Source organism: Tyto alba, unplaced genomic scaffold, assembly GCF_018691265.1.
Source record: "Tyto alba isolate M040663 unplaced genomic scaffold, T.alba_DEE_v4.0 Super-Scaffold_30, whole genome shotgun sequence".
In the NCBI taxonomy this organism is placed as follows: domain Eukaryota; kingdom Metazoa; phylum Chordata; class Aves; order Strigiformes; family Tytonidae; genus Tyto; species Tyto alba.
In genome coordinates, this window is record NW_024881305.1 from 4,611,778 (window position 1) to 4,624,720 (window position 12,943).

Below are 12,943 nucleotides of genomic sequence, written 5' to 3' on the forward strand. Positions count from 1 at the left end.
CGCTGCATCTCCCCGGGGTGTGGGGGGGTGTGGGTGTGTGTGTGTGAACTCCTGCCAAGCCCCTGTCTTTTCCGGGTGACGGTTTTAAGCAAGCAGCGCACACAGCAGCCTGCGACAGGGCCATCGCTCTCGAAGCTTTCCAGCGCTGCCGCGCTCCGGCGGCTGCTAAGCCTTCACGTCCCTGTCACCGGCCCTGCCAGCTCCCGGCGGAGGCAGATGAGAAGTGGCAGTCAGATGCTGTGGGAAAATCCTCCCCCCCGCCTGTCCCTGCTGCCTTTTGCTCTTTTCGACGGCGTGATTCAAATCTGCAGCCAGCCCTCGGGAGAAGATGTGTCGGCGGGGAGCTGGCAGCTCTGCTGAGTGCAGGATCTGGCCCTCATCCTGCCCCGGGGTGGGAGAATGGGAATGACCCGGGCATCGGCCCCTCCGGCTTTGGTGGGTTTGCAACCGGAGACATGCACACACTGCCGGTCCAGCCTCGTCCAGCCTCTCTGCACACTAAGACAACACTAGACCAAGCTGCACAGCCCCACCGTACCCCTGGAAAAGGAATATTTTTGGTAAATCTCCTCGCCCAGCTCTCAGCCCTGGCTGCTGGCAGCTCAGGACTTGCCATGGTGACACTCAGCAAAGTTTGTCCCCTCAGGCTGAGGTCACATCTCCCCCGTTTAAACCTTTGTGTAAAAGCTTCACTTTTATTTGTGATAAAGCCAACAAGAATTAAATAGGTTTCTGTATCAATTACTTATAAAATTTATAAATAGGGTACTCTGCTGTTACCGGAAACACTCCTATATCACTTTTCTAATCTGGAAGGAGATGCTGTATTAAACGCTGCAGGGCTTTGCTGTAATGGCCAGTTTTATGAGATTGTCTCTGGGGTCTTGCTGCCTTCAGGGCTGTCACTGTCCCTTGCCCTGGAGCAGCCGGCACATCTCCACCAAACCGCCACCCCCACCGGATGAAAACTCCTCAGGACCTCCTATTTTCAGCGGTGCTGAGCACCCGCCCCACAGGAGCCAGCTCCGTGCGGTTCACACATCTAAATCCAGGCTGGGGGAGAGAGGAGAGGGACCGTGTGGACGCCAGGGTCCCGGCAGACCACCCTACCCCGGCTGCCGTCACGATGTCAGCTGGGACCGTGACTTATTTATGTCATTTTTATAGCAGTAAAAGCTGTAGTGCCAATGCAAAATGAGCCCTCACCTCCCCGCGCCGGGTACCTCGTGCCTTCTTGGGAACAACGCCAGCACAGGCACTTTGTGGATGTGTCCACCCCGGGCCAGCCGCTGGCGCCGGGGCAGCTCTGCCCATGGACCCTGTAGCTTCCCCGGGTCCCCATCACCTCCTGCCCCCACCACGGAGCGCAGGATCGGGCCAGCCTGATCTAGATCTAAAAGTACAGTTACAGTATGGCAAATACATCCCAAGGGATCATTAAATCGCGTGCATTCCGGATTAGCCACTTATACAACTGTGATACTAATGGTATCTATTAGATAGCTGTTAATCTTGAATAAATGTTTTTAATGATCCACTGCTTAACATACAATAACTGAAGTATTAAATCTCAGTTAAGCTGCGGAGGTCAAGTCATTATCTGGTGGCAAGGAGGATGTGGAGACATAACTATGGATATCATGAAAAGGAAATATATCCTGCAAGTGTTATACAGGTTCTTGAAAGGTTTTTCTGGGGTAGGGACCAGCCAGCGCCCTTGGGCGCTGTGGGGGATGGAGCAGCGATGGATCTGGGATGTGGGATGAGCCCTGGGCTGAACATCCCCACGTCCCTGGGGGCAGAGGGAGCCCCACAAGTCGCCATCCCCAGGGAGCCTCACCCATGCTGCTCATAGGTTCCTATGGATTTTCTCCATTTGCACCATCAAGGGGAGGAAAGAGTAGGTGAGAAGTAGCCAGGCAGCAGGAGGGATGCCTCTGCAGGCATCCTGAGCTCGCTGCAGCTGATACAGGGATAGAAAATGGCAGGAATTGCTCTGGGAGATACCTGATGCTTGAGCGAGGAAACCCATTCAAGCGCCGTGGCCCAACATCCACCCAAAGCTTCACTCGGTCACAGGAAGCAACAGTCTCTCCAAGTCAGCCATCCGTGGCTGGCAGGTCTCCTCGCCAGGTCTGACTTTCCTTCCCAGCCCGTCGATGTGTCACACGGCGGTCGCACCAGCCAGCGCTGGCGACATAACGTGAGAAGGAAAACTTCACACACAGGGAACAGAGCACCAGGGGGTTCAGTGCAGCTGGAGACCTCAGCAAAGCCTTGGCTGAGCTCGGCTCTCCCATGTCCTGGGCTTTAATTTGCTCCTGTCGCTGATGGAAAACCCCTTCAGGCAAAGACGTGTACAGGGTAACCCCTGGCACTGTGGGTCAGGATTTTGGGGCTCGGTCCTCATCTCAGACCCACACTGGGACTGTCGGAAAACAGTTCAGGCTTGCTCTTCCCAAGTACTGTGTCCTTACAAACCTGGCATGCAAGGCAATGGCAAAGCAAGTGCTCGGTGTCTTTGCAAGCCAAAGACATCCCCTGCCTCCCGCCGGTAAAAGGGGGCTGGGATGTTTCAGCAGCGCTGCTGGGGAGCTCATACCTCCAAGCAAGCATCCTCAAAGCCCTGGGGTGGAAAACCAACTGCTCTGTTCAGAGCAAAGATCTCGACATAGACCTTGGCAGGGAGTTTACTGCCGCGTCAGAAAACAAACAAATAAATAAATAAAGAAAAGACACCGAATCTCCCCCTGTAACGTGGCAACCGCTCCCCCCGCACCCACGGCAGCCTCCCTCATCTGTATGCTCCGTCACAGCCCCGCACCATCCGCCGGGTGAGCACCATGGCAACACCGTGGTCTTTAAACACAGGAGTTTGTGCTGCGATCGCAAACAGCATTAGGCAATTTAATTAAGCAGCTGGCAAAAGGAAAAACTTTGCCTGTTTGAGGCGTTTTATTAAATTCCGGGGTATTATGCAGCTCTGCGTCTTCGCTGTCTGGTTCGAGGGGTGGGAGGATGCTCCTGCCCCGGCCTTTCTGCAGTTTCACCCCTGGCTAAAGCAAACAAACAAACCCAAAGCGAGCGTGGCGGCGGGTGCGGAGCACGGGGAGCTCCCACACCGGTCCCTGCACCCCACCTTGTCTGCTTCCTGCACCCATACACGGGGCCAAGGCAACAAAGCCCTGCTCCAGCCTCGAGATGTAATTTTAGGCCCTTATCCCCCGAAATGCATCTACACGAGAGAGGGAACAGGCCCCTCCAAACCCAGCAGCACCGCGTTGCTGCTCTGCCAGCTTTTCGGGTGGTTTCTTTCCTCGGTTAACCTTTGTTTTGTGCAGAGAGACCCAGGGTGTTGTTTGTGGGCCTTCTCCTGCTTCTCTCCTGGCAGAGAGGGCGATTGCGTTATTTCTCCTTGTCTAGGAGGAAGCCAGGAGATAAAAAGCTGCCGGGAGTGTGGAAAGCAAACCACTCAGCTGCCTGCACCTCGCTATTGCGCCGATCTGCCAGGAGCCGGCGGGCAGGAGCAGCGCCTGCTTCTTATCTGGATGCTTCTCTCCCTCCACTTCGGATGTTTTTTAATGAGGAGGGCTGGGAAATAAGCCTGTTGTTCTTCTTCTTTTGATTTCAGGCTCTGGAAAGGTTGCGGTGGCTCTGCCTGCCTCCGAAACACTCCCACAGGTCCCTGTGGCTTTGCGGAGATGCTGCTGCCAGCTTCAGGCACAACCTCCAGCCTGGAGCATGCAGGATTTGGCCCTGCTCAGCCCCAAACTGGCCACGCGGCGCTGAGCACATCCCAGAGCTGCTTTTGGTCCCACACTCCTCGCCTGGGGATAAGCACTGTCCCATCCCACCAGGACGCCGAGGGACTGGGTGCCTCTGCGGCCGGGGAGATGCTCAGGGAGGAGCTGGGATCCCTGGGCCGGGGGTCCCTGCAGAGCAGCTTCTCCAAAACATGGCTCAGCGGCAGTCAGGCTTTCTGAAGGTTTATTCCTCTTGGAGATAATCCCCAGGGTCCTTCCCCGCCCCTCATCTCCCTCGTTCTCTTTGCTTACAAAAGTTGAGACCATGAGACCTCGGTGAGGAGCAGCACCGGGGCAGTGGGGACAGATGCTGAGGTGGCACCCGGCTCTCCCTGTGACACCCAGAGCCAGGACCGGGGTCCTTAGTGGGACCAGGAGCTAAATCCACCTGCACTGCTCTGCCCACTTTGAAAGGCAGCTTTGGAGGTGCCGAGCTGGTGGCACAGGCTCTGAAGGCAGGAGGTTTTCCCCCTGCGTGCGGCATGATCACATCTATGGGAAGCCTCAGATCCATTATTTTTCAGCTGGGCAGCCCTGCGGCTATCTCGTTTTACTCCTGAGAATCAAAGGGCTGGGCTCCAGGCCACGGGGTTAACTGGTGCATTTGTAAATGTCTTGCAAAATCCAACTGGAAAAGCTGGCTGATCTCTGTTCTGGATTGCCTGAAGAAAGAATAGACTGGGAAGATGGAGTCTCGGTCTCAGCTTGTAGCTCAATTGTCCATTACTCTGTAAAATTTGTGTTGTTTAACAAAACCTGTGCTGCATGGGACTGCAGCTCGCTGCATTTTTGGAAGCATCTCTACTGACTGGCACCGTCTCCGGGCTGCAGCAGGAGGTGAGCTCCAGCTGCACACAGCGGGACTCTGCGCCTGCAGATCCCCCTCCCCAGCACCCCTGCGGTCAAATGTCAAAGTCAAGAACATCCCGGGCAGAATGGGGATGGAGAACGGGGCAGAGGGGTCAGGCAGGGCCGGGGCTGGTGAGCTCGGAGGGCTGCCACGCTTGGTTTTGTAGGCACCAATCTCATCCCCCTTGCCACCATCTCTTTTGCAATCTGAAGAGCCCTGGCACATTTTGCTCTTCATATGGGGCCTGTTTCAGCGCTCTGGCCATCTCCGTTTCCCGGCCCAGACCCTTCCCATCCCTGCAGGAGAGCCTGCAGGCACTGCTCAGATCGCAGGCGTATCACTGGCTTTGGTCTGCTGCTTTCTTTATTCCCTAATAATCCCCCGCCTGCCATGTGCCCTTTCTGACTGCTGCTGCACCGTGTCACTGTTTCCAGAGCTATCTCCAGGATCTTCTTCCTGAGTGGCAATAGCTAATTTAAAGCCCTTCATTCTGTAAAAGCCATCGTGGAGCCTCTGAGAGCTGAGTGCGCAGGGTTTCAAATGCCATTTGGCTCCTTAATCACCCAGAAGCTTTAGAAAATGCTATCTGTGATCAACAAAGCTCCCAGTCCCCGGCATGTGGGGAGCTAAGCGGAGCTGCGCGCCCCAAACCGCAGCACCCACAGAGAGCTCCTACTGTGCCAGGATGCTCCGAGCATCCCGAGCCCACACGCAACTCTGCTGTGCTTGATTCCCACCTGCCAGCTCCGCGGTGAACCCCCAGCTCGCAGACACCCCATCCTTGTCCCAGGACCTTCCTGGCGAGGCTCAGCTCCATCCTGCCCGGGTCGGAGGCAGAAAGCATGGCCCGGCAGCAGGGAGCCGTGCTGCAGTCACAGCCTGTCCCTGGCACTGCCGTGCTGTGGCTGAGAGACAAACAGCCCTGGCACGGTAACGAGCTCCCCCAGTTCCTCCTCCCCACCGTGCTGTGGAGCAGCGTGTTAAATAATTCACGTGAGCTCCTGAACTGCCTGGAAAACACCTCCAGTTCTTTCCTAATGAGCTCGCTGCAGACCCTTCGTGCAAGGCTGGGGGAGCAGGGAGAGCCAGTCCCTCTGCCAACACACAGACACCGAGCAAGCACAGGCCACCACTGTGTCCCCAAATGCTGCAGCATGGCTGGTTGGCGGCTCCCCACATTTCTGGGCCGTGCGCGCTGTACCAGGAGCATCTCGCAGCAGGATGGAGGTGGCCGGGCCACATCCTGGCTGGTGCAAAGCAGACCAGGAGCTGCATCGGTGCACGTAGCAGGGCCACGATGCACAAGCAGCGGTGCCAAAGCCAGGCGGATTCAAATGAGGCAGAAACGGTCAATGTAACAGAGAACAAAACCTGGAGCAAAGGCCTCCACGGGGAGATGGGCTCTGCTTGCTGGTGCTTTCAAAGCCAGATCCTTCCAGCATGGCCCAAGCCCTGCAGGGCTGGCATTTCCCTGTGTCCCCTCATTTTCCCCCTCCAGCTGCCCCTTTCCCTTGTGCCAAGCCCTGTGGTCCCCTGGGCAGAGTCCGGCCACGTCCCCCAGCTCGGCGGGGGGGCAGGAGTGGGGCACTGCAGACACAGCCCCCCTGCACGCTGAGGGACCGCTCAATAATGTCACTCGTGCCATTAGCAGGGCACTTGTCCTGCTCTTGCTGGTCATTTTCTGGTTCTCAGTGGCAGGCTCCAACGACAGACACTGCTGCTGCGACACAGCTCATGACTGGGAGCACTGGGGACTGGAGGAAGAGGAGGAGGAGGAGGGAGCAGGGTGGGTGGTGGGAGCACAGGCCAACACATGCATCCTCCCGGGAGGGAGCGTGTCCAGGAGGGAGGATTCGGTCTCACTGAGGTTGGCTGCAAATCCGAGGTTTAATATTTGCTTGGCAACTTCCTGCAAGGGGGTCAAGCCTACGATAACAAAGCCTGCTGCCTGTCAACGGCGTTTTGTGCTGCTGCTTTGGGGCTACGGGAGGGACAGAGGGTGAAAATGCACATGGTTAGAAAGCGGTGGGAAAATAGGGGGAGATGGAAAGATCCCCCTTGGGCTACAGCACTGTGGTGGGCTGCTCTCACTGCCCAAATTCCCACCCAACTTCCATTTCAGGGGAAATTTCCCGCGGCTGCTGAGCTCCTCTGCATTCTGGGGAAAGTCCCAATAGTTCCAAGGAGCTGTAAGAAAACCACATTGATCCCTGAAGGCAGGAAAATCCAGGGGATCCCCAACTCTGGAGGCACCAGCCCCGGCCCTGCTCTAGCAAACCATTCTGCCTGCTTTGTTCAGCAGGACCTCAGCGGTGGGTGACCCACGGGTGACACTGCAGCTTGTCCCACTCGTGGTTTCTGGGCGGAGGAGCATAGCTGTGAGCTGAGCCTGAGCCCTTGGCCCACCACAAGCCAGAAACTGAGCAAGACCAGCATGAGCTTGTCTGGAGAGCCCTGGCCTGGAAAGCGAAGCAGACGCGAGTCCCAGACGGCCCTGCCAATTCCAGATAATAAAAAGGATATTTCACACATCAGGCACTTCGCAGACATGTTAATGAGAGCAAACAAAGGCTCCACGATGCAGATTAGGGGATGCAGGATGGGCTCTGCTGGTCACAGCCAGCCCAGACACTGGGCTTTGCCATCCTGCTCCTGGGGACACCCCTGGGAACATCCCGGGGACCACGGCCGGTCTCTGCCCTCCGGCAGCTCCACGAGGCTGAAATGCTGCTTTGGAGAGCAGCACCGCAGGGCTCAGCCCTCCCCGATCCCCCCCTGAGCAGCTCGCACTGGGATCGGGCAGGCTGGAGCTCCCAAAACTCAGCCCCGGGGCTGGGGAAGGGACCAGCGTGGGGCTGTGGCTGCTCCCACCAGAGCAAGAGGAGGCAGGAGACGCCAAGGAGCCGCATTTTTCATGCAGCCGAACATCACATAAATACAAGGGAAGGCGAAGGGGTGAACGAGGAGCCTAAATCACCGCTCCTGCTCCTGCCATGGATTTCAAATGCAGAGGGAGGGCCAGCAGGCAGCGGAGCTGCCCGGGATGCTCGCGGCCAGCCGAGGGGATAAAGCCCGTGGCTTTCCCACTCGTGGGCAGCAGGTACGGCCACAAACCGGGTGGGATGCAGCAGCTCCTGTCATCGCCCTGACGGGGCGAACGGCAGCACTCGGCCCGGTGTGTCCTGGCCCTGCCCGTGGGTGACGGGGGGAGAAGGGTGCTGGGCACCCCCCCGAGGGCTGCACCCACTCAGGACATGTGTGAAATCCAGTGTCAGCTCTCATCGGGCCAGTACTACCAGAAGTGGACTGCAACCCAGGATCTGGAAGTTGCTTCAACTCCAGTGACATTAGGAGCTTTAAACTACACGAATGTCACGCTGAAGCCTGGCTTCTGCTACTCCCCGTGTGGACTATCCAGAAATGGAAGCCATCGCTAGAAGGGGTAATTCCCCCCTCCCTTCCCCATTCCTAAAGGAGAGATTTCATGCCATGCTGAATAAATAAAATAATGTGATATTACAAAAGACTGCAGCATAGTATATTAGATACCGCAGCACTGTTGCAGGGCATCTGTCAGCACCAATCACGATGACTGATGACTTATCAAGAATGGACCTGACATTTCCAAATGAGCCGTTTTGATAGAGTTGTCATTCAAAGAGGATCTAAAATAAGATAATAATAATAATAAAAAACCCAGATAGGAACAGGAAGAGAAATGGAAAACATTTCCTGCTTCTGTCCCACCTATTTAAGGGTTCCCAGCTTGGCAACAGGACAACTTGGCGTACGGCACTGGTGGGGCGGGAGGGATGCGCACAGACACTTTGCTAAGGCTCAACTACCGCCCAAATTTCCCTCCCAGATCCAACCCCTAGCCAGGGTGCAGAGGGACAGACGGCCCCAGCACCCTCATCCACGCGTCGGGGCAGGATGCGGCCACCCCGCTAATGGAGGGGGGGGGGGTGTCATTCAGCCAGTGTGCGGGGGGGGGCACGTGCTCCCATGTCCTTTCCCGCAAAGGGCTTTTAAACTCTCTGATTTCAAAGATAATGAGGCAGCTAGGAGTTTTGTGAAAATAGGCGGCTGGGGAGGGCTTCGGCGGGTGTTTAATACTCTCCCCCCACCCCCCCCCCCCCCCACCCCCTGGACAACAGCCCTGCCTGCTCCCCGCTGGCATCTTCGGGGTGCCAGAGCCCCTCCGCATCCAAACGCATGTTGGTGGGGCACCCAGCTACAGCCGCTCCCGCGCTGACGGTGCGGTGTTGTCCGCCTGAACACCGGAGGGCTCCGCGCAGGCGGTGACACACGCGAGCACCGCGGTCCGTGGCACCGCTGCCACGCTGGAGCAGCGCCCGGGGCAGAGCGGGCAGCACGGGGCACCGGTCAGGCACAGCTTCCTTTGGGCAGCGTGTTCCTGCATCTCCTTGCCTTTTCCTCTAGGCCCTGCGCGTACACTTGAGTTAAATAAAATAATATCGCCGTGTATTATTGCTCTTCTGGAGGGGAAAATTTGCAAAGGGTATCGAGCCCCTCTGGAAAACCCAGGGGGCCAGGTCGAACTGCAGGCAGCAATATTTCACTTGCCCTCGTGGCTGGGAGCTGATGGAGCCCTGCTCGCAGGCCAGGCTGGGAGCCCGCAGAGCCAATCTTGCACCCACAGATCCTCGGAGCTGTCGGGGGGAGAGCTGCCCCGGGCTGGACGTGATGCTTCACCCTGGGGAGAGCCTTCCCGCAGGCGATGGGGCAGCTCGCAGCCCCGGCACGGGGAGCCTGGATATGCAGCATCCCCTCATGCCAGAGCCGGCTGAGCAGGGGCCAGGGCTGCAAGCCCACTCCTGGCCAGCCCCTTCCCCTTGCAGCCAGCAAGAGCAAGGCTACAGGGTCCCCAGAGCACAGCTGCAGCCCGTGGGTGAATCCCCCGGGTGGGTGCATCCCCCCCGGCTGGGTGCTGCTGCAGCCAGAGCACCCAGGAGCTGTGTGGGGAGAGAGGCAGCCCACCACCGACTTGTCTTAGGAGGAACTGACAAAATACCGTTTTCAAAAAAACCACCGAAGCTACTCTCCGCATGACTGAGCTCTGAGCAGATCTTTATCCATTCGTGTTGCAGAAGGAGGGAGAGGGGCTGTTTTTGGAGGAACTTTCAGATGTGTCATTATGGGTTTAAAAGGACTGTAAAAAAAGACAAACCTGACGCGGGATGTAGGCATGTGTGTGCATATGTATGTGTATTAAGAGCAAAGAGAAATTCAAGAGACATTTTCAAAGAAAAACCTACAGTGTAGAGACATGCTCAGTTGTTTTCCTACGTAACGCAGAACAAAATAAAGGACTTTACCTTTCCAGTGCCTCCTCTGCAGCCACCTCCAGGGCATTTACACCAACCGTGGCAGGGAGAGGAGGGAAGAGCTCAAACACACACTGTCGAGGGGCCGAGTCTGGAGCCAGGCTCCTCCGAGGGTACAGAAGGTGCAGATTTACAGCCCTGAGGCTCTCCAAAATCAAACTACCGCAGGGAAGCGCTCTAAGAATAGCACAGGAAAGACACACGGCTCATCCACAGCCACTGAGCCACCAGAATCCTTCTGCTGGCTGCAAAATATCTGTGATGAGCCCCTAAAGACCAGAGGGTTAATGAGCAGAGAGTCCGACTTCTACATCCCCAGTCTCCCCAGCAAAGCAGCACCACTTAGCACCCCCCCGCCACCCGGCACCTGCCCAATTAAAAAGGCAGCTCCAGGGTGGCTGTAACGGGTCCTGCTGGCCCTGCCCAGGCCCCATCACTACGTGATTGCTGCCAACCCCAGCTGGAGGCTCTCACGCGGCGAGTGAGCGACAACTCCGCGAGCTGCCAGTCACCATCCCAGCGACAGTGTCAGCCGGCGCTGGTGACACCGAGCTGGCTGGGCAGGCACCCCTGCAACGCAGGTTTGGCCAGCTTAGGGGAAAAAATGTGAAAACCCCCTCCCCAGAGTCGGGCTGGTCCAGCTGGGCATGCAAGGAGGGTCGGATCCTGCTCGTGCTGCTTCTGTGAGCAGCTGTAATGGAGCTGGAACAAGGGGGTCAGATGCTGGGGGCCGAGCGGGTGAACGGGCACCCTGCAAATTGCAACCCTGGCGAGGTGCAGCGGGATGTGCTTGTGCAGGGGAAGAAGGGAGGAAGGAGCTGCTGGCTGTGGCCGAAGGGTTGCTGTGCTGCAGGCAGCTGGGTCTGTGCTTACAGCCTTCCAGGAGTGATTTTAATTGGTTTTAGCTTCAGACAAGATGGGCTTCGACCTCAGTTGTGCAGGCAGCTAACCAAATCAGCCCTAACTGAGCCCAAGACGTCTGCAGGGCACATTAGATGTAACTCCAGGTGAGGGCTGCGGAGCGAGTCGGGGACACGGCTGGGGGAGGATCACCTCCAGATTGTCCCCAGGCAGCATGAAAAAATGGGGAAGCAAATTGAGCTGGTGGCGGTGCCAGGCAGGGTCTGCCAGGCTGTCGTGCGAGCTCCCGAGTTGGCCAGGGTGAGTGCACGTTGGGCTGCAGGCTGCTGCTGCTGGCGGCACGCTGGGCTGCAGAAAGGGGGGTGAGAAGGGAACCATTTCGCTTACTTTAACTGGCCCTGAAAGCCATTTCATCTTCATCACAAGTTTGTTGCAAACCGCCTCCCCCCCCCTGCAAATTGGAGATGGCACTTTGCCCTGAGAGATCGGTTTATGTAGCTGTCATTTAATCTTCATCTTGCTAATACACTTATTTCTCCTCTTCCCTTCACCCTGCTTCCTTTTCACAACTCGCTGCCTGCTGCTTTTAATAGGACAAGGCAGCAGGGCTGCTGGACGGAGCAGAGCAGCAGTGTCCCAGCATGGGGCTTGAGGGCATGCTGATACTCAACCTCACAGGTTTTGGATAAGCTCGGAAACCAAGATTCTGTTCATCCAAGGGTCACAGTAAGTACGTTTTCCCTTTAAAGCAAAGCTATTAAAACTCATGCTCAGGCCATATTCCAGTATGGGTGATTACTGCCTGCCAACGTCTCATTCCCTCTGCAGTTTTAATTGGTGCTATTAAAGAGCTGCAGTGCTTCACCCCAGAAGAGGCTCAGTCTCTCTATCAAGATGAAGAAGCCCTCTCCTTAGTGCTTGTGTTAAAATTATCAGACACTTGGGGCTGGGGAGGAGGGAAAGCTGTGCAGACTCGGCGTGCGGCGAAGCGCCTGCTCCCCGGCTCGGGAGCGTTTCGCTGTCGCTTTGCCCTGCGTTAAATGATGCACAGAAGCTGCAGAGCGGGAGGGGGCCGGGGCTGGGCTGCTCGGAGGTGGATGATGTGATGTGCGAACAGATCCAGCGCCTAGGGCTGCCGTATCCCGATGACAACTCGTGCGCCTGCTTCGTGCAGAGGCTGCAAGGCTCAGAAAGTAGAGGGGTGGTTATGCAAAGTTCACCAAACTCAGCCGGCTTTGCTCATCCCAACCCCGCCGGGCGTCACACAACTTCCAGCCGGAGCTACACCAGAGACTTGCTTGGTATTCGAGACCCAGCAACCACCTTCTTCAATCTAAATTAAGTATTAAAGTGAAAGGCAATTCAGTGAGACCACGAATTCATTAGAAAACATAGCTAGATCCAAAAGGTGCTGCAGACAATAACGCATCAGGGAGGTGGGGATGGGGTGGGGGCAGCAGGGTGTGGACAGAGACGTACAAGCGGCAGTGAGTTGAAATCAGAAAGGGGAAAAAAAAATCAGTGCGTTATTTTAGATGAAGATTAAATGACAGCCCCTGATTCAAAGGGCAGGCGTGAGAGGCTAACAGGCTGTGACAAACTAGAATGCACGGTCACAGGCAGCCAATTCCCTTAAATAAAACTTTTATTGGCCATGATATCTGAAACCAAGCAGCCCGCAATGGGGATTAATGGTTTTCCCCGGCCTCCCCCAGCACTCTGCATCCCGGGGAGGGCCACGGCTGCGGGCCAGGCGCTGCCTCCTCAGGTGGCCCCGCGGCAGCCGGGGATGCCAGAGGGCCACGGGGCCGGGGGAGGAGGAGCGAGACGGAATCGCTTAGCCTTCATTAGGCCAAATTAAAATCAGAAGTGAGATGACAATTACAATTTGTGACCGGCTAATTGTTCGCCTCAGAAGCTGATCGTTGTGCAGATTGGGAAAATTAATTGTTCGCAGTCCCAGGTGGGTTGGCTTTGAACCCTGCTGAAGAAGTGGAGCTCCTGCCGGTGATGCTGCCGGCTCTCCAGCCAGCCCCGGGGATGACAACCTGCCGGCTGCATCGCCGGGGTTCTCCAGCCAT

The 12,943-nt window shown here is 56.7% G+C and overlaps 1 protein-coding gene across 3 annotated transcripts in view; it reads right to left on the reverse strand.

The window, feature by feature from the left end:
- The window catches only part of LRRN2 (leucine rich repeat neuronal 2), a 32,740-nt gene that overhangs the window by 7,546 nt on the left and 12,251 nt on the right, over nt 1-12,943 (reverse strand). The window contains exon 1 of one of the 3 annotated variants that reach the window (XM_033009554.2): nt 2,008-2,451. The exons of the other annotated variants lie outside the window; for them this stretch is intronic. The gene's annotated coding sequence lies outside the window, so the exon portion shown is untranslated. Of the gene's footprint in view, nt 1-2,007; nt 2,452-12,943 lie in introns of those variants that run through there. 3 annotated transcript variants of the gene reach the window in all.